At 43.2% G+C, this 21987-nt stretch overlaps 1 protein-coding gene across 5 annotated transcripts in view; it reads left to right on the top strand.

Moving 5' to 3' along the window:
• LOC119433978 (cholecystokinin receptor type A) overlaps positions 1-21987 on the top strand; it is a 136182-nt gene that overhangs the window by 95527 nt on the left and 18668 nt on the right. For 3 of the 5 annotated variants that reach the window (XR_007464186.1, XM_049658223.1, XM_037701269.2), the window contains exon 2: positions 9910-10009. The exons of 1 other annotated variant lie outside the window; for it this stretch is intronic. The gene's annotated coding sequence lies outside the window, so the exon portion shown is untranslated. Of the gene's footprint in view, positions 1-9909; positions 10010-17237; positions 17399-21987 lie in introns of those variants that run through there. One more of the 5 variants, XM_049658224.1, reaches the window with a different exon arrangement.

The following is a 21987-nucleotide window of genomic DNA, read 5'->3' on the forward strand; positions in this document are numbered from 1 at the left end:
ATAAAACGGTTCTATGCCTTGAAAAACTGCCGGCCGAAGAATGGAATATCGCTATGGAGGGACAAAATACTTTTTTCTTTTACCTTCCAATTCCCGACGTTCCAACAAGGATGTGAAGGACCACCAGTGTCACATCTATCAGATACACGAGATGCATCATGGGTCAATAGGTAGGCGTGGGTGCTATATGTGTGCAGTGTCCTAAGACAACAGAAAATAACCTCAGTTTGTCATATTTTCGTTAAAGGGGACCGATTCCTTAAGTTAGGCTTAATAAAATGGAATTTATTAACGGTTTCACTGCCTTACGTATGTTGCCAATAGCTCTTAAGTTTCTTCTGTAAGGAAAGTTTCAAATATGTGGCAGGGACTGCTATGGTAGGTTTGCTCGGTTTCGTTTTTATAGACGTAGCAATATGGTCGGCAAGCGTATCACCCTCGATGTTTCTCTGTCCAGGAACCCAGCATAAGATGAAGTGCTGGTTAGGCATATATGTTGTGCACATGAGTGAACAAAGCTGATTGAGTTTAGGATTCTTGCGTTTATATAATGTCATTGGGGACCTTGCGACGCTTAAGGAGTCTTTAAATATACCGGGTTTTTCTAGCTTTGTTTCTTAATATACTGCAGAGCTGACATTACTGCTTATGCTGCTGCAGTGGAAGTACTTGTTTCCGGGTGCAGTACATTGGACACCGAAAATGATAAACCGATGGCTGCATAGGACCCGCCAGTGAGACCTTGATGCATCAGTGCTTTCTGGGCACGAATATTTTTACTGAAATTCGAGGAAACACATTCGAGTATGTGATTCTGGAGTATGTTTCGCAACGTTGACAAACAATGTGTCAAATTGTATGACCGGCCAGAGCCACAGCCGCAGTGGCTTAGCTGGTGAAATTAAATGATGATCGAGGAGTGGGACACCCATTCCTTTGCTAAGCTACCTCGCACGCTGTGAAAAGGCTTGCCTCAGGGCAGGTTGGTTCTGAAAAAAGTACTGCACATGATATGTCGCTTATGGTAGAATATGAAGTCTGTGCACAACTTGAATACACTTTTAGAAAATGTAAAACTGGAATAGTAACTTTGCAGATGATGAGACGACTTATCCGACTCTAAGTAGATACTCTTCGAGTTGTCCTGAAGGCACCGGTAGAGAGGCGGATGCCGAAATTGTGAGCAAGGTCCTATATTTCAAAGACACTTCGTGTAGCCGACAATAAACAATGGCGCCTTAGTCCAAACATCTACATCGGAGGCTCTTGTACAGGGTCATAAGGCATTTCCTGTCACCGCAACGAGTTGTCTGTGACAGAACGTTCGGTAGGTTAAACGTTTTAAGGCATTTTCTTTTGAGGTATTCTGTGTGTGGGATATATGTTCGCTTCTAGTCTAATATTACACCCAAGAATTTGTTCTCGTTCATCGCCATTAGAAATTCTTTATTGAGCTCTATATTTAGTTCTGAAACCGATCCACTCTCCTTCAAGAAAAGGGTGCGTGTACTCTTTGTATGATTTATTCTAAATAAATTTTCGCGCGCCTATGTGTAAAGCTTGTTTAAACCAGTCTGAACTTGTCGCTTGCAGATTGCAAGGTTACAAGACATAAAGCCGATCTGGGCTTCATCAACATAAACTGAGTAAAACATTGTATGCGGTAATCCTGAATGCGAAGAATTCATTTCCACAACAAATAATGTGCAGCTAAGTACCTAGCCTTGAGAAACGCCGGGCTCCCGGATGAACAGCCTGACAGAGCTCCACAGAATCTAGCACAGAATGTGCGTTTAGACAAGTAGCTCTCGAGTATGCTTAACATGTTTCCGCGGACACCCATTGAATAGAGATCCTGTAACATTCAAAATCACTAGGTAATGTCGTAGGCTTTTCCAGGTCTAAAAATACTGATAAGAACTATTTGTGTATAAACGCATCTGTTATAGTTGACTCGATGTGGACAAGACTTATGAAAAATAAGCTTGCAAGCGCCAGGTGTACCCCGCCGCTATAGCATAATGTGTTACATCCGGAGGTTGGGTAGAACATACAAGGTTAACCTAGGCCACCAGGAAATGAGAATGTAGTCATGGAAAAGGGGAGGTGACCCATCCAGGCGATCAGCCGATTTCACCAGAATAGGTCAGTCCACGGGTGCAATCTAAGTGAAGCAGAGGCAAAACAGGCAAGCCGCCTCCACCGAAGGACCTTAAAGGTCCAATCACTCAGCAGCAGCTCAACCGCCAGAATGCAATTTTCTCCGGACACGGCTAAGCGACGCATAACTACACGCGAGAGGTTCCAACCCCGATGTGCTCGCGTCCGCAGTGGAAAGCCTCCGCATTGGAACGATCCACCTCATAATCCGGTAGGAACGAGTCAAATCTAGCATAAAAATAACCTGCAAAGAACCAGTACTGGCATGCCGAACGATACTTTTTCACCGTATATTCTGTTCTTAACATTTCTTCTATGAGCTTTGTTCATAAAGGGTAAGCTAAGTCAGCTTATATGGTCGTTTTTATTATGGACCATCTGCATGCGTTTTTATATTAAGCTCTGCAACTATCACTGATGCCCTCCCCTAAAAAAATCCAAAACAAGTGTACCAGTATTTCATGCAAGAGATTACATGGTACAGAAAAGTGTGGTTACTGCCAACAAGATAACAGTAAATCGAGTTGAGTTTTATAAACGTTGACCGTCGACAGCATTGTGAATATTTCGCTCTGCCAATCAAATAATTTTGCATTCTGTGACGTTTGTACGAATGGTACAGATATCCACGCTGCAAACCAAGGAGGTTTGCTCCAAACACCCAGTTCACCGCGCGTTTGAAAGTCACGGTAGCTCGTGTTCAACAAGACCATATTTTTCCAGCACACTACATTTCGGGCATACACCGAAGGTATCTTCGAATACATTGGCAGCGTGAACTCCAGCTTCGCAGTAATGGACCTCGCTTAGGTGTCAGTGGCATAAAAGGGTCTGGATTGTTGTTTCTGAGCATACAGAGCGGTCTCTTTTTCTTTCTTCTCTCGTGGCCCGTATCCTGCCAATAAGCACTGTAATCGGACGCTTCGTTTTCTGGTCATGATCCCCGTTACCGCTTTATTTGCGGCCTCCGTCCTTCGCGGCAGTTAGGACGTGCAAGGAATGCACGCTGCCGCCAAACAGGACACAATCCTATCGGAAGCGCGCTCAATAGCCTTGAGATTCTGACCACACTTGCCACCCTCAAGCTCCGTAGCTTTTTTCTTTCTATTCGGCTGAAATAAATCCGCGACTTTCTGCTTTCGAAAGCTGTACTTTCGCAGCCATATGTTTGGCACAAACAGAAAACAAAGTAATCTCCGAATCGCGGCGGCTGGCAAAGATAAGCTTTATGGGGAGCCGTCTAGGAGGAGGATGACCACACGGAACGGAAACGGGGGGACAATTGAAAGCCGCTTACCGTTCCACAATTTCTTTTATTTCCTTTCTTTCATCTACTACACTGTTTATAGGAAAGGTGTTACAGTAGCGCCTCTAGTTTCCATAGCAACCGAACATGAGCTGTTGAAGAGAACACAGGAGCAAACAAAAAAAAAATGGAGGGTAGGGAGGGGAGGACCTGCAGGAAAAGAACAAGAGCCGACGACGCGTTTCGAGATAAATCAGACTGACACACTGACGTCTACGTTAGAAAAGACCAACGAGGCATAACTTATAACGCAAACGTGTGCGACTACAGCAACTAGATCTGCTGGAAAAAGCCCTCGTGGCGTTGTGCAATCTAGTTAGTGTGAAGCGGGGAAACACTGCTGTGCATATGAGGTCGGAAACGCGGGAGAAGTTTGTGAAGAATAAATAAAGATTACGCAATCATGTTACCTGTTCTACGAAAAACGCACGCCACGAAACGGCTGCTTTCACTGTAAGTGTCGTGAAAGTGCAAAGAGTAGTATTATAAAAAACAAAAATCACGAGAACAAAACAACACATAATAAAATGACGAAAGAAGTTTAGGAAACCTAACCCGTGTGGAGCCGCTAAAAGCGTACGCTAGCTTTTCCAGCGCCTTATTTTAACGCTTTTTGGTGACTACCGTGTTGCTATGGCACCTTATGCGTAGCTCGAATTCAAGCGAGGAACTAGCTTCCGCTTTTGGCGTCAGCGTCGAGGTTATGCTTCTTTGGTCCCCTATAATTTTTCTGAAGTGCCTCTAAAGAATGCATGCCTACAGCTGTAGTACGGTTGTTTTTGCTATAATCATGTACGCCCGCATGCGTTCGTTTTGTCTTTGCTTTTCCTGGAAAGGTGATCAGCTCTGTGACTATGAGAACCGTGAGTAGCTTGCCGGTTGCCACCTAAAGTGAACGTGGAAGCGGCGAAGTCACAGCATGGCAATATCCCTTTCTATAATGATATTATTTTTTCTAGTGTAATGCGCTGCTGTTATTTTGTTCCTGGAGGCTATGTATTTTCTAGCTTTAACTGTGAATTACCCTAAAACTGTAGAGCTTGGGTGCTGCTCTAACAACAAAAAAAGCGTTTCCTATTGTTCTAATACTCATTAATTATATCCTGAGTGGTCTAGTTTGACACCATAAGCGTTCACGTGTTCCTTAAAGTTGTGAGAAAGAGCCTTTATTTAGGCAACATGTACTTTACCACTGTCGAAACAGCTATCACATTTTACGTGAGCAAAATGCTTAAAAATTAAATACACTTAATCAGAGTTATGCACAAATTATTGTAATTAAATGCCTAAAATTTTAAGACCAAGACCTTATACAGTGTCTATAGCGGTCCATGGGCGTCAACACGAAAGCGTCCATACTGAGTGCGACTACGTTGTAGTATTGTTATCTTTCTTTTCACCTTTTATTTTATTTTTATTTTTTAGTAGGGCAAGGAGAAATCAAGTAACTGGAGTATGTTATACTTCCACCTAATGCACATCAACCGATTTGTAATAGGACAGTACAATGAATACAAACGATATTCGGGCTGTAGAAGCTTAACCGCATTTGTTCTAGAAAGTCCAGGCAGCATGGAGATTGATTTCTATAGAAGATCTCTAGATTGACGAGATACATTTTTGCAACCGTAATCTATCTCTTCCAGTTTGCACAAATTTTTTGCGAGGCTGATCTACGATCGAGCGTCAGGTTTGCTTCAAACACAAGCGAATTCACGCCATCCCGGTGTAATGAGAAATATGGAGGTCAGCCTGGGCAACAAAGAATCACGAACGTCGCAGCCTTACAGCGAGAGAGAAGTGCGCCAGGTGGAAGGTATCGGACAAGATCGAAAATATATTGCCTTAAGTGGGTCGCAATCTGTGGGTATAGCGCTCCAGCAAACGGAATTGAATCCCCACCGCACCCACGCCAACACTGTAGTTGAAAACGGACGCAACACCTCAGGGAGGATCGGGAGACAAGGCGGCTGCGCGCACATCTCGGCGAAAATTGCTTCGTGTACGGCCTCTCCGCTTTAGAACAGTGCGGTAGCAAAAGGCAATATCGCCGCAGCTTTATTGTAACTTTCGGCGAAAGAAAAACAATAGAACATTAACTGGCGATGATCTCCCGATGCTTCTTTCTTGAAAGAAGCTTTTTTTATAAGGTTATTTGGCTCATTTTTGCTGTAGCACTTTGACAGAAATGGATAAATTTTGCTGCTTTTTACCGATTTGTATGACGCAAAAGAACAGTGCCCGCGTAAAAATATGGCATTGATATAAGCCAGGCACTTCCAAGGTGAGGCTGTGCTATTTTTAAGTAGATGGTACATTGGGCACACTTCGTTTTTTCTCCAAGCCCAGAGTTTCCTTCCTTGAGACGCTTTCAGCAAGTTCTAGACGGCATCTTAAGCTTTCTGAAAGCTTGCTGAATTTTAGTCCTGAACACTAAAACTTCCTGGGTAATAGAATACTTACAATGCAGGTTTTAACTAGGTACGCTGCAGGCTGTTATAACGGTAATAGCAAACACACTATTAATCGCTGGAAGTGAATTAGGAGGTCAAAAGGAAATAGTTGTGAAATACATAAATTCTGCAGGAAGCCCCAATTAGCAGAAACACAGGAGCGGTAAGTTGAGTTAAAGCGCAGAGAGCTTCACGAAACGTGTAGGCGATTAGGCCAAAGATAACGTTATTAAGAGGAAGCTTTGACTCCGGGGCTCCTATCTAAATACATGGGTAAAGAGAAATCTTTTTTCTCGGCAACCACTCTACGAAATTTGATGACGTCCATTGCAATTAACAGAAAAAGCTAAAATATAGTGGCTGCTACAAGTGTATTATATTTGGGTCTTTGATGAGTTTATGAAAATTGTTAAAATCGCCAATTGAAAAAAGAACGATACTGTCAGGTTTACAACTCTGAAACTCCGCAATTACAAATGCTACCACATTTGTGTTTAATTGCATCTAGTAGTAGATCCGACGCGGACCCTATTGATGTATTATATACGGTTCCTAAACACACCACTCATATGTGGATAAGACTTCTGCACAACCGTTGTGAACATTGTAACAAATTCACAAAATGTATCTATTAATATATCAAATTTGTTCACATTGGATGTTCTAACGGATTCAGTTTGCATAACTGCGACATCTCTTCTCGGTGCACAGTTATAAATTTGTAAACTTCGGGCGTCTATTTTTATTTGAAACTTACCGATTTTTTGCAATTTTTGTAAAACAATTCAGGCATTAAATTGAAATTCTGGTTGTGACAGTTACCAGACTTCAATTTATCTCCCTCAATTGCGACACAGTTCATTAAAACCGGCCCATAGGGTTATCGCAGGAAAGCATTTCTGTGTTTTACGTATATTTGACTGTGTGGCATCGGAGCTGGGCCCAAGCTATAGCTTCCTTTTAAGGTCCGCGTTTGTTCTAAAAAATGTAGGGTGAGCAGCACAACTAGTCTCAATATACCAGAAGCTTATACATTTTGCGTTGTACAGCGCTCATTTTTAAGCTGGCGGCGCAAAACAACTGATGATATAATATCAAGATTACCGAGAGTTGACCTAAACCTGAACTATCGATGCTGTAAAACTACTGAGCGTACTATATCGATGATAATAAGATTGTTGCAAAGCTCCCCCACGTTAGTCTTTGAAGTATCATTGAAGTACTTTGCATTCAAGCAACATCAGCCCCAATAATGCGTGTGTTCAGCCACTAAGTAGATAACTTTAGAACGTAGGAGCAGAGTAAAGAGAAAGAAAGTTGATGAACTCATGCTTCTCAACCAGAATGGCTGATTAGATCAGATTAAGTTACGCAGTACAACTGGTGAGTAGGAGAAGAAAGAAAGGCGCTATAAATGCGCATAGCCGTAACAAATTTTCGTTGGCTTTTGAGATTTGGAAATATTAAGAACGTTTTTGGTCTGGCGTGACATCGGTGAGTTGTGAATACGTGAGAGCTACATTTAGGATTTTGATAGCTGACACATTTCCTCAAGTTCTCTTCCCCAATTATTGAAGTGAGTGTTGTTGGTAGCTAGTTATCGGTAAATCTTAGGTAATATGATAGGCAACAAGTACAGACTGATAGTAATCAAAAGTAAATGTTAGAGAACTATTCCAATACTACCTTTAACATTTGAGCGAATCTTTATACACAATAAATGCTTAAAAATTGAACAATCTATGCTATCAATTGTCCAGTTTCCAATAGTTCTACATCCCTAGTTTCAATCCCACGTAGCAAGTCCTGACAAATTTAGCCTATCCAATAAAACTACAAAGCGAAGACAAGTACAGAAAAAAAGCACGTTCTGGATTGAAAATATTGGCAGGGTGCTGGTCATATACAGCTCTTTGCAAGGTGATCAATTCTGGCTCAAGAAGAAATACGGCCTTGTCCTGTCCCTGTCATGTATTGAAATGTGTTGGCATACATCTTCATACCGGGAGCTAAAGTTCAAAGGCGAATGTCACAAATCACAATTTACCTGTAGCAATACTTTACAATAAGAAAGAAGCAAGGAAGATACTATATATATATATTTTTATTTTGCGTAGACGCTAGGATTTATGGAACACACAATCGAAGGGGATGTCCAGAAAGACAGTGCGGACTAGGCTATTTAAATCACCTTTTTGATGCATCGAGGATTTAACATTTAAAGGCAAGCAACAAAATGTACCACAAATACCTAATACTAAAATCTCAGTAAGACATAATTGTCTATTCTTGGTTTACGAGATAATTATACGTTGGTGAAGTTTTCGGCATATCACTTATGCGGACATGCACAACGGAGTGGGCGTTTGATAAAATGGAAATTATCATCCACCCTAGAGCAGTACAAACCTACGAAGTGAATGAATGAACGAGCGCAGCGTTCACTAATCTACAGCCGACTACAATCCCGAAGTGAGTAATTAAAAAAAATCACACATGTTATACCTCAACGTGTTCGCTTTGCAGCTTGTACTATCACCAGGCCAATAAATGTTTTTCTTTCAATATTGAAGTCTAGTTGCAGTACATCTTGCGCCCACTCTGGTTATCTCGCCAAACTAAAATTACTGAAGTAAAGTTTAACCTTACTGGCATAGTCCAAAGGTTTTTGTGAAGTGGAAATGCTTGAAGCTATGCTAAGAATCTCAAGTACAACGTAAGCCTAATAAATAGTACATGAGAACAAATAAAGCGCAGCTTGTAACGCAGATAAAGTGATACCGCTCAAGGTCACAAATGCCGCTCGCGATTGTCTGAACGGAAATTAAATACCTACAGAAAATACCAGAATCTATTTACCTTCCTATCGGACACGTCAGTGCTAAGCATGTGGGGTATTGCGGCATTCTTGTCAATATCCTTGCGGCCGAATTGTCCCGTCATTTCCTTTTTCTTTCTTTGCTTGCATTTAGATTGTCACCTTTGCTGTTTTATATTGTCACGTGTCAGGAATCAACGGTAAATAAAAAGGGGCCCGATAGTTTTCTCACCTTTTGCAAGTTATATTAAAAAAAAAAGTACACGCACAAAAAAAAAAAAACTGTACCGCGTAAGCACACAAGGCAAAGAGCTGGTAAGCGAATTGCATTCTTCTCTGAGCAGCCGATGCAGCATCGACTTGCCTTCTTGTGGTGGTGATCGATCGGTTGTCGTCCCTCCGGCCGACCGATTAGACCGCCTTGTCTGGGCCTTGCAGGCCTCGCTCAAAAGACGTGTTTTCCGACGCTCTGTCAGCGCAGGAAATTGGATGCCACCACATCGACGTGAATGACGCTCGTTCGAGTGACAAAGACAGTGAAAGGCGTTGCGTTCGGCCGACCAATTTTTTAAACTGTGTACGATGTCTCGAGTGTTTGGCGTATTCCCCAACTTGCACGTAGATTAAACAGCGAAACACCGTTATTACGGTTTTCGAACTTGTTCCCGTTTTCGCCGAGATCAAATATTATATGGTTGGAAAGAACTCTTATTGAAACTAGACTGTAATGGACAGTAAGATTAGGGTATGATGGTAAAAAAAGCTTTCAGGTTCTTGTACGGGCCCACGTAATCTCGTCCGACCTAAATTATATAACTGGGCGTTCCCAATAGTTGGTGATTTTATGCAAAACGTCCCCCCTCCCCCGGCATCTAGGTAAGTGGACAATAACTGCCTTTCCGTATATTTTGAGCCTTGCGAAAACAGAAGCGAAAAGTATTCAGAACATAGGAAGCGGGAAATTGGAATAAGTGGAAAGAACATGCAAAGAGTCAGCTATTGTTCCAACCTAATTGGAGCGAGATTAAAAGAGTAGCGGCGCATTTCTATTTTCTTTCCTCGGGCATGTGTGATCGACCGAGCGGTTTGCGTTTCTCTTTGCACCCAAAACAGATACGATTATGATTGCCTCACACACATGCCTCATGTTCGTCCTGCTGCTGTCTTCACAGGTCCGTGATCCCAATACGCAAGGCCTACCGAACAGTCGCACACGGTATATATAAATACAACACGCTGGTGACATTAAAGCTTCGCAGACCCCGCAAGCAGGTGAGTTCCTGTAGGCTTTCTGTAGTATACGAGTAGGAAAATTCGACTACGATTTCCCTACCATTTAGGTGGGCTTAAATTGTAAGGAAACCTCAGCTACTTTAGAAGAGCCCAAAGTGGAGCACTTCAAGGAATTCCAGTTCTGTTTTATTCTTAACATTTCTGAACAAATGCTTAAAATGCTAACAAGAAACACTTCGGCTACATTGTCCGAAACGGCAATATCTGGCTTGACAGGCGCAGGAATGCTCACGACAGAAACTTTCACTGTCCCATGATAATTAGACAATATAAAAAGAATAGAAATGTCAATAATACTAAACATTACTTGTTCCTCAGGACGCCGGGGTTCAGGAACCAAAATGAGGTGCTATAAAAAAATGTGGAGACCGTGAGGATGCTTCCACATATCAGCGCTAGCTGGCGCTGCTCTATGTGTTGACGTGCGTGATGCTCAGGAAAAAGTGCAAGCTAAACGTTCTCTGAGAAAGCGTTCACGTAGGAGGCAAGAAGTAAAAACAAAGCTTCTCATGATCCACGTTATCAGGCAAGGTGGGAGTGAGGAATCGACTAGGTTCCTGGAAGGAATGTATAGTGCACCAATGCCAGCAGTGAGAAAAAAAGAATCAAAACGAATAAAGCGTTAGAAACAGCAAAGCTTTGTGTATGAATCTTCGTTGCTTATTTGACAGGATTCGTAGAGGGACCGCGACTCCATGTACTAGTTGCAGCCTACTATGTCCACTCTTAATACCATTCCACATAAATTTCATCAAGTGCAGCATATTTGCAAAAACGTCCCAGTCAGAAAGTGGAGTGTGTATGAAACCCGTGCGCTTAATTTGCCGCTCTTCCATCGGCAAAGCCTCTTGCGCCATCAGCTACATTGCCCCCTTAATTCTGCTCCGCATAAGTTCAACTAAGATGCAAAGCAGCTAATCTTGCTCCGCATAAGTTCCACGTAGTAAGGGAAGCTTCTTTGAAAAAAATTTCCCTGATGGGAACTTATCTGAAAGGCAATAAGAGAGGAAGGTTCGACCGGATGAATTTCAGTATTTTTTATGGAAGAAGTGTCATTCGAGCTCTCCGTCAATAGACTCAAATGGCGAACTAAATATTATAGCATTGACGTATGGATAATGAGTTTAAATGCTTGCCTCTTAGTGGAGCACCATCTCTTGATTGTATTTTTGTTTTCACTAGAATACCGTTACTTCTAGTGTTTTCAGAAAAAAAGAACATATATCTGACGGCTCATTCTGTTTTTTGTCTTTTTTTTTGGGGGGGGGGGGGGAGGCTCTCATTATTCACGGTTTCTAATGGCGATCTTGCCGAAAAAAACAAAGCGGCAATCCAGAACATCCACCTGCATAGTGGTATTACTTACTTTATTCTTACTGAACTAACGATAAGCAAATTTGGTAAAGTTGTCTTTAGCGGTTAATGTGCTTTCATTGTCGATGTTACATAAAAGAAGACTTCAAGATATTGTGTACGGTGGGTTATTCTTAGTGTGCGAAAACACCCATGCGTGAATTCTTGCAGTGCCAACTTAATGTACAAGTAATCCTCCTCTCGTTCAGTTGAGTCAGTGGACGACAATAACATGTTCGTTAACTCGCGAAGCATAATTCAGTTTATTGAAGCCGATACTCCGGTATTTCTCTTCGCGTCACGGCATAATTTATCACCAACATTGAATATGGAACATTGCGAAAGCGTTCTCTATGTGTCCTTGCTCGTTATGCAGTCTCCTGACCATTTGCCGAAGCTAATTTGCAGCGCCCTACCGGTTCCCCAGGGATGCGCAAGACGCTGAAGCACTGCCTTCATTAGGGAAACACCCCATTAGGCACCGTCTAAGGCCACTCGCTGATGCTTATTTTTGCGTCTCTCCCATCAATATTTCCACCGATCACCTTAAGGCTGGTACTAAAGGCTCGGCCATGTCCTTTTTATTCCGAAGTGGCGCTAAAACTGGTGTCCCGGAATGCATCTCAATACAACGCTTACATCTTTCGTGCGCGGATAACTGTTTATGGGAGCTCAAGAGGAGAAGTATTTCCAAAAAGCCAAGGTGACACTCCAGTAATATAAAAAAGTCTAATATACCCTACAATCAAAGATTATTTAAGGTTAAAAATATATGTGGATGGTGGTCACGTTGCGATGATGATAAACATTTGCATATTGGGAATGAGTGTCTCGAAAGTTTATACATAGGAAAGTAAAAAGTAAGAAATATAACGCATGTACATAAAAAAGACGTTACTATAACACAACCCAAATAAAAAAGAAAACAAGGAAGAAGGAAACAGGACATCTGTGATATGGCACCATAAGGTGCAGCGCTGCGTCGTAATTAACCCGAACAAAAGAGCTTCACTACTCGGCCATCGTCGTTCAAATGCAAGGAAGAAGCCGAACTGAACCCGAAACGTCTAAATCAATATAGCTCCCATTTTTTTGGATGTCATTACCCTAATGACCTTACTGCTAGAATGCAACATAAAAGGATAGCAGCAAAGAACAGCGACACAAAAAGATAGATAAGCAAGTAGGATGATTTAACAAAAATAAACAATTAGCATGATAGCGTGAAGCTGTGGCAGTAGTAACAATAAGCGCCAGCTTCCCCTTGTTGCCGGAGAAGCTCGTAATTAGATCCCCACTGATTTGTCTTGAAGCTTTCGGGCGGATAACATTTACTTTATCTTTGCCATGGAAGTGCGCCTTCATATGGGCCTTCGTGGATACAATAGCACCGCGGGTCTTTTGTTTGGTAAGAGCAGCCTGCAGACATCGTGCTGATTAATGTAGATACCCTGAAAAAAAAAACCGCGGAACAAAGAGGATTTCCCTCTATCTGTGCGTTATTCCCGATATTCAAGTGATACGAGCGTAATAAGAATGAGAAATTACTAGCAACGTAATTTTACTGGAAGTCACCAACTAGACCAAATAGATTCACAGCACATATCCAAGAAGATAATCTACCGATTTCCCCATGTTCGTTAAACACAACTAGGATTCCACCGTTTAGATCGATTGCAGCCTGAATCACCAAGTAATTCTGACCAGTAAAATTGGGCACTCACGTGCACGCTATTCTATATAAAATTCGTTTTTTGTCTGCTTATTCCCCATATTTATAGATCTTCAGGGGATATTAATTTGCGCATTTCCCTAGCTGAAATGAATTCTGGTTCATTTATTGCGCTAACAATGGTTATGCAAAGCAGTATTTAATATAAAACCATAGTACACTTTGCAATATAATTTCTTCGTATCATTTGTTATTTGTTGGAGCCCAGCACGTTTTCAGCACACCTATTCTGTAAAGAAAATAGGGCACATGCGCTTGCGCAAACGTGTTGCAGTAGTAAATATATAGAATAATAAAAAAATATTTGAATTTTCGATGAGAACGTAGTTCTCACTTGACATACGAGAACAATTTACGGCGTTTGCAGCGGTAAAATGATACTGCGTCAAAATTTGGCGAACAACCGAGGCTACTCCATAAGTTGTGAAGATAGTCAATGGGCTTACACAGCGTGCAAATAAAACCAAAACTTGAACCGAAATCAGCTGCAAGCTGTCGTACTACTTGGCGGAGTAACACGACTGCGCAGAACCTGTGTCCGCTTTGTCTTTCTTTCACTGCCAATATGAGTTATGTCCGAGTAAACTTAAGAGTGACTTTTTTTCTGCAATTATTCACAAAACGTAACTGCTCTTTCTGCTCCCAAAAAAGCCCCATGCGGGCGATCTCCACACAAATTATTCGCTTGCTAGTATGCGCATGCGTCCTGAATTGTGTGAGTGAACGAAGAACCTATGATGCGCAAAAGTTTTAGCCAAGGGCCACATTAGATCGGGGCTGATGAAATAATTACCAGAGTTATGTGTGCGGAAAGGGTCTAAAATATATGGTGCTTGTAGAGTGGGCTCACAGCAAGTCGATAGCAGTTATAGAAACGAACATCGAAGTAGAAAGAACAGGCTAATTGAGATTAGCTCTGAAAACTACGTGACTCACAGAAATGCGGGACAAAATGACTGTCTGTGTTTTTCAAAGTTTTCAAGGACGATGCCTTACTTGGAGAGTTACCACCATTTTGCCCTGTCACGTTGCGTGTTTCGGGCGTCCGCCGTATGCATGATACTGAAGATAGTATCAAGCCATTCGCATGCGCATGTGCAATCTGTGTGTGCGGCACCCCCAGTGTTTCCGGTGGCAACAGTGCTACCGGTGGAACAACCGTCCGGTGCCGGTAGCACCAGCGGTATTGTAGAGGTGCTGCCACTGTGCATCATACTACCGCACGGTCGTGGTACCCTGAGTACCAATGATGAGGATACCGTTCTCGCATTCTTTCCTCATGACATAGCGTTTTGAGAGGCTGTCGTAGAGGCGCTTCTCTTTCGTCGAAGACTCACACGCTGTCGCACACTTGACAAACTCTGTGGGCCTCTCAAAATAATTGATGTGGTTCATATACCCCGTTCTCACCCCGAACTCGCTACGCACGACGTTGCCTTTCATCAACCTCAAGTAGAAGATGAACCACTTTCCAACTTTTGCTGTTAGTACCAGAGGTACACCTGATATGCGTCGGCATCGCTGTTCAGTTGTTATCAAGCGTTCAACTGCACGATATGGCAAGATATACACTCATTATTTTTGAGACCCATAAGAATTAAGTGTGTGCTAACGTTGTATCAAAAAAAATATTTCTAGTACTATACAGCTACCTGGAAAAGGGTGGCCGCCAACCTTCGGGCATTATTAGCTTGGGGCACGATCGGAGATCTTTGTTCGAAACGCATTCTGTTCAGTTGCTGCAACGTCACAAAATGGCAGTATGCAATTTCTTTGGGAGCGGGAGGGAGAGAGCAACCAATCGGCAAGTGGTGAACCATTCCGTAGCCGCCGTTTGGATCCAATCTGATCTACCAGACGTGCCATGCGAAGCCGGTCTCATAGCGACCGGATGACCGCTCGAACATCACATCTCTCGTCGCGTTCTGCTCCTAGCAGACGATGTGCTCGAAATAGAAATGAATGACCTGCCGTGAGCGTGTCGTCATTTTGACATCACCACAAGCGACGAACCCTCCGGACGCTTGTTGTTTGAGGAGCTCACCGCTTGCCGATTAGCTGCTCTATCCCTCCCGTCGTCACAAATTTTGCACACTGCCCCTTTGTGACGCTGCAGCAACTGAACAGAACGCGACGCGAACAAAGATCTCCGATCGCACCCTTGGTCTCTGCATTAAAGTTTCTTCTCTCACTAAGGTAATACGTGCCAAAACCACAATAAGAATATGAGGGGTGCCGCAGTGGGGGATTCCGGAATAAGTTTGACCCCGATGGGGTTCTTAAAAGTGCACCAAATGCACGGCACACGAGCGGTTTTGCAAGTCACCCCCAAAAAAGTGCATCCACCGAGGCCAGCAATCTAACCCATGGCAACGTGCTTAGCATCGCAACGCCATAGCCGGTAATTAAGCTACCGCTATCGCAAATGTCGTATCTTGGGTTTCAACAGCGTAGGGAATATAAAATTAACCACAAGCCCAATAATAAATTGCGCCACAAGAAACGCAGTGTGCTTCGTAAAAAAAAAATCAGAGTGGTCCTCACGAACCTCCTTGCATTTAGACGAATCTTAAAGACGCATTACCCTTGAAAAGTAGTTTGAATGCGTACTTTCCTGTCTTTTATTTGACCACCACAACAGCGTTCTATTAAGTACAGCTTTCATATATTAGAACAACGGAAAAAAATAGTGACTAAGCACTTCTGCGAGCATTCGTGCTTTAATAGCAACATTAAAAAATCGTAAAAACACGTCTTCTTGCTACTGAATCTAGAGGAAACTGCAAATAGAAAAAAGTGTTAGGATTCCGTGACCGAGCATACTCCAGCAGGTTTACGAAATCCGTCATTATGGCCACAGCTATCCACAGTATCTTGCAGGAGATCTGTTGTGGTAAACATTAGCAGTGGTTCGAGAACAATCGCAGCACCTCTGTTCTTATGAGGCCAGTCCTAATGTTTTATGACGGCGGTGCCGAGGCAACAGTCTATCTAACAACAGCAGGTCGTTGAAGAAGAGAAGTACTATGCGATAGGGAGACTACAGTAGTAAAATCTAATACAACGCACTCTGTTTAACTTTGTAATAGTTATCACAATATATCGAATTCAACCCAGCTAAATTATACGAACAATTCGCAATGCAGTCCTATAAAGGAAGAACTTCATTCTTTCCAACATAAGTCACCTGACATTGGGTAACAGTCACATCGCAAATATATAGGTCAATTAGAAGTATATTTGGCTTCGTTTACCGCACACGCCATCACATTATGAAAAAAGAAAGACCGCTCGGTTTATTAATACATCGAAATTTGCACTGCAAACTGGACGTGCTACTATATTTTTCTTTACAGTAAGGCACATGGAAGGGGACGTCAGAAAGCAACGTGACGTTCTAGCAATGCTCTAGCACTTGCTGCCATCTATGTTAGCTCTAATAATGAAGAAAGGCTGTATTTCTATAGTCATTCGGAAATCCTTGTTTTTTTTCCTCATTTTTCTTGTTTCACATTGATGATACAAAAGTTCCGCGTACAAAGTAAAACACTTCATCTGTTACAAAAGAACCTTCTGGGAAATATACGTCGTATTGCCAGTGTTCGGCCGTCGTCGGTGGTTTACAGCAGGACGCGAGGCTTCCGTAAAGATCAGGATTCATCTCGAAGAGTCTGGCAGCTGTCCCGTTGACATCGGTGTAAGCCTCGGCTGAGTCAATACGCGATTGGTCTTGCGCTTGTTCCCGAGGGCACTCGGAGGGCAGGCTTGCAGCGAAATGTTGGTTGACGCCGCAGAGGGGCGGCAGCAATCACAACGTTTATCCGTCGAGATCGTTGTCTGCCTATGTTTGGGTCACGCTTGTCACCTACAAGTGTGTGGTGTTAGCGCCTTCGACCGCCCCCTCCTACGTCACCCAGTGTCGCCTTGATGTTTGCCCCGGTGCCCACTCCTCTTCGCACCACCGCCGACAACTTCAACAACTCTCACCGCCTCTCGAGGAACGCCGAAATCTAATCTCCCCGGGGGCGTAGCCAGACGTCGGCGTGCGCTCAATTGCGACACCGCTTGCATTTGCTGCCACCGGGTGTGAGAAGGCCGCGCTGCGTTTGCGAACACGAGCTATGCTGACATCCAAGGAAATAATAGCTCCCGCGTCGGTCGACGGAGTGAATCAATCTGCGAAACGAGGAACTGCGCCTCATCTCGTGACGTGCTTCTGCCCTTATCAAGTATGTGAATTCCGGAACACGTTGACCGGAGACTTCCGCTATGAAATAGACGCAGTGAGTAAAGAAAATGTGAAAGTGCGATTAGCGCCGGGAATCAAGGAACCGCGTTTTTGCAACAATATCTCCTTTATAGAACGGTTCTAAAGAAACGTAAAAGGAGTAGTCTACAAAAATGAAGAAGCAGATGCCCTACTACAAGACCGCAGTTTTTACTATAGATTCAAGTGATCAGCGCAGTTGAGTAACACCGCATTAACATATCTCATGTGTTGCCACTTACGGATTAACGTTCTCTTCCTGGTCTCTACTTCTATTGGTCTTTGTCATGTAGTCTCGATAGTGCAGCCATGAAAGTATACCAACTTACTCGTTTCTCTGTCCTCCAGTTTTACGTCCACGGCCAGGACAAGGACATCTCCCAACAATGTCAAGTTAAACCCGTTAAAAAAACGGTTATAGAAAATCTCCTATTACGCAGCTGGCACCTTCCAGTGACTGCATATTTCCCAATTTCACCACAGCACTTGTTACCATGCAAACCTTGCCACGGCAAATCAGTTCTGCGGAATCCCGCAGGCTGGAGCAAGTATCATGAAAGGGAACAACTGTCATCCACCCGAATGCAGCTCGAAGCCACAAAGGACACCAATACGGGTTTCTCAGAAAGAACGCTTCGCAGTTGAGGAAGTAATCGTCCTGGTCCGTCATTCGAAAGTTTGTTCCTTTGTACTTCGTGCTACGTTCTGGTGGATGACAATTTTTCATTTTCATGGCCCTGAACCACTTTTTATCGAAGTCGAGAAATGTATTTGAAGTTAATTAGGACTATTTCTGAAATAATTTGCCCCAAAAAGTTACTCAATGCGTTGAAAAGAAGAGGAGAGTTAGATACAAGCTTTATTGATAAGCTGAATATTGTTAGCCTGACATGACATTACCGCAGAAACGGAGTTATTGGCAATCCAAAACACCATTCGCGGTACTTCTGCTCCTTCTTCAATGATTTGCACTTCGAAGGCCACGGCGGAGCGGGGTGTGCCCACAGAGCTACGCCTGCTGAACGTCACCATGGTGCGCCGTTCATAGTTGATTTTGGATATTCACCTAGACGGCACTCTTTCCAATTTTGATGCCTAGGACGCTTCCAACACGGTTGTCCTCAGCTTCAACGCGAACTAAGCGGTGAGAGCACAGCGCTCACGAAGCTATCAGCACTCGGCGCACTGAGTTGCCATCGCAGATGGCTTTCAAGATAGGGCCCGCGCGGCCGCGCCAAAAGCAGCCGCCGCCGGGGTACGGTTGAGCGCAGTCCATAATGGTTGGTATCAAGAGGAGGCAGCGTCATCGACGACGTCTATGTGCGAAATCTACCAATCGTGACACTGTTCTATTACGTCACGCACTACAGCACGCATCGGCGAGTGCTGATCTTACACAAACCAGCGGCATCATCCAAACGCACCAGCATATAACATGAGTGAACATTGCTACAACTCGCCTCTTGCTCGTCGTCTCATGCTGGTCTCAGTTACTATTTCGGTGTTGTCACGATTCCTTCGCGGTGTTTCTCGCAATTATACCAAACACAGCAGCATACGACGACGAAACAGCAGGTGATTAGTAGCAAATGGTTAGGCACAATTGAGATAACTCTCACAAGAGATTCTGCGCGTAAGGTTTTCTTACTCAAACGCGTAAAATTGTTGAAACAGTCTTGGGGAGCAAATGTTCATTTCCTATCAGTGAAAACTATTTCGTGCTAAGAAGTCATTCGTAATGTAATTACATTCTGGAACTATACTTGATATCAGCCCAGAAATATCTAAGTTAATGAGAATAAAAGTAAAAGAAATTCAATATAGCGGCCACAGCTACAGCCGTATGAAGCAAGCTGAATTTATTTGCGCGTAAACACATTTTTCTTGAGTGGTCTAGAGCAGCACAACCGCAACTGAAGGAAAAGAGGAATTAAATGCTAAATTTGTATTTTATATTTGTTTACTCCAAAGTAGTAGACATGCGTCATGTTAAAGAATCAAAATACTTCTCCACACCTCTAGAGTTCTAAACTCTACCTTGCAATTCCTTCTACTTTAACGATATAAATAAACACCATTCGCTTACCTATATGAGAAGGTCGTACCTACAGTTGCTGCAGATAATATTGGAGTGTTAAATGCAGTAAGTTGAGTTCAGGGATTTTTCAATGGCGGCAACTCTGTTTTGGCCTTGTAATTTATCGGTTTATAGTGTGCATGGCCTGACTCTAAAGTTTATCTGAAATAATGAACCTGGTAACAGGGGCACCACAAGCCCCTCCATGTTGCCATAATGCTTTGCGAGATCCCTTTCATTTTGGGTAAAGCTATCACTAATCTTATGCACTTTATCTCGATTGCTAATGCATGATCTTAAGAAACGTTGTAGGGCACAAACTGTTTCTTTCATTTATTCATTCATTAAGCTTAACATCTCAACGCAACGCTCGGGCTATGAGAGATGTCATAGTGGAGAGCTCCGGATTAATTTTGACCACCTCCGTTTCTTTAATGTGCACCTAATACAAGTACATGAGAGCTCTTATTTCGCAGCGATAGAAACGTGGCCGCCGCTGCAGGGAATCAAATCCAGGCCCTCGCGCTGAGCTCCAGAAGGTCATAGCCACAGGGCTGCTACGACAGGTTGGAAACAGTGTTATCAAGACGGGCTATTCTATTTTATTTATTAAAATAGCTACTCAGTCACACTTATAAAAAAATTACGGTACTAAAGCTATTATATGCAGATAAAATACCTACTTTCAACCAAATTGCAAGTTTCCTAAATTTCTCAAAATTTGAGAAAATTTCGATGTGCGTACGCATGCGCACTCTGTCATTACTCCTCTCCGGTTTTTCCCATCGCCTTGACGCGACCACTCCACCAACAGCGAGCGAATCATTACAACAAAACATACTTACTTTTATTTTAACGAAACATTTGCTTCTCCTTTTGTGCCTGTGCAAAGATTCTTTACCGTCCTTATACCTTCGTCATGATTACGGCTCGTATCCTATACTTATGGAAATAAGTGTTCCCTCATCTGACGGCTGGGCGCGCTTCCTCGTGTCTGCTGAAGTGCACAGCAAGCACTCAAAGAAATCTCTCCATCGGAGTTACTAGATTAGTGGTGCGTCTTCGAAGCCTGCTTGAGAGCGTCGCGAAAGTACGGCCACTTTCAGTAGCAATTTGCTAGGCGGCCCCACAGCCTTGTTTTTCAGGCAGGGCGCAGGTAGCCGCCGCAGAGGTAGTTGTTGCTGGGAGGCACGATGTGCGTTTTGTTTTATGCATGAAGTTTTATTATGAACGTTAGTATAATTGCATAAGGGGTTGTGCAAAAATGCATAGTAGAGGCGAAGACCTGCATCCTCTCCCCTCCGCCAAAAAAGAACAAATTCGAAGAAAACGATGCAGACACGGCGCAGACGACAACAGAAGCGTTTCGTGTGTAATGATCGAATGTATGAAAACCAAAGAAAAAGAAAAATTAAAAAAAAGATCGAAAGAAAGCTTTGTAAGTATTCTTTCTGAGATCCTCATGTCCTCCAACGTGTCCAGCCACACTTGCCATGTCACAGTGGCTTCAATCCATCAATGCAACATATGTCCTAAATGGGTTAGTTAGTTACTGATTGAGAATTCACTAACAAGTAAACATTTACTGGACCTTTCAAGCAATTATTGTTCGCCTCAATGAACAGTCTGGCTCAGGCAGCAGGACTGACCTATCTGGCGCATGCATCGTTTCGAAATTTCGGCATAATTTAAAGTCGAGACAGTAGGTATTTGCTAACACCGTCACCCGTGGCGCATTCGTTTTTTTTTAAACGTGGGTTGGGCTTGCAACGTTTTTCAGTCAAAATAAGTACTGCTTCCCGTCGAGTGCAGCTGCAAAGGAATGGATCGCTTCCTTATTAGAACAGCGCGCAACCGAAAAGGGATCATATCGTATACCTACGATGACCCACACTGTTAACCACGTAAAAAAAGCGACAACGTGCGAAGCCGCTGGAAAAAGTGCAGGCGACTTTTTTTCTAGATTTTTTTTTCTGCGTTGATAAGGGAACCACTCGCGTATAACTGAGCGGATTACTGAAAGCGGCAGCGTGGACAGACTTTCTGAGCGGGAGATGCCGCCTGGCCTGCTTTGATAGCACCGCATCAAATTTTTTGGTTTTGCTGACCCCCTTTCTAAAGCCTTGGTAATTTCATGCCTGTTGCTCGAGCTCAAGCCTTAGGGTTAGGTCTGCAGTCTTTTCGTTTTTGTTAGTTTCTGATAAAGCCTCTACAAATAAGACCACGTGGCAAGATTTGAAAGAAGAAAACTAAATGTTCACAGCTTTCATCGTTTGCGTGTATAGAAGTAGAAATGAGGCTGCACGATGACTGGAGAACTGAAGAGAGAGCGATAAAAAAAAAAGAAAACGTGCCCTTTGCCATCAGGCGAGGATTAGATGTGCTGGATTAAGGACCAGATGCGATGGCCACCTCCTCCGTTTTCCAGCGAAGAGGCGGAAAGATGACTCGCAGACAGACTTGCAGTAAGCTGAACGCGCGCTTCGCAGGGCAAGCGAAGAAGCCCGAAAGGCCGATTCCGATTAACA

This window comes from Dermacentor silvarum, chromosome 11 (assembly GCF_013339745.2).
Source record: "Dermacentor silvarum isolate Dsil-2018 chromosome 11, BIME_Dsil_1.4, whole genome shotgun sequence".
NCBI lineage: Eukaryota > Metazoa > Arthropoda > Arachnida > Ixodida > Ixodidae > Dermacentor > Dermacentor silvarum.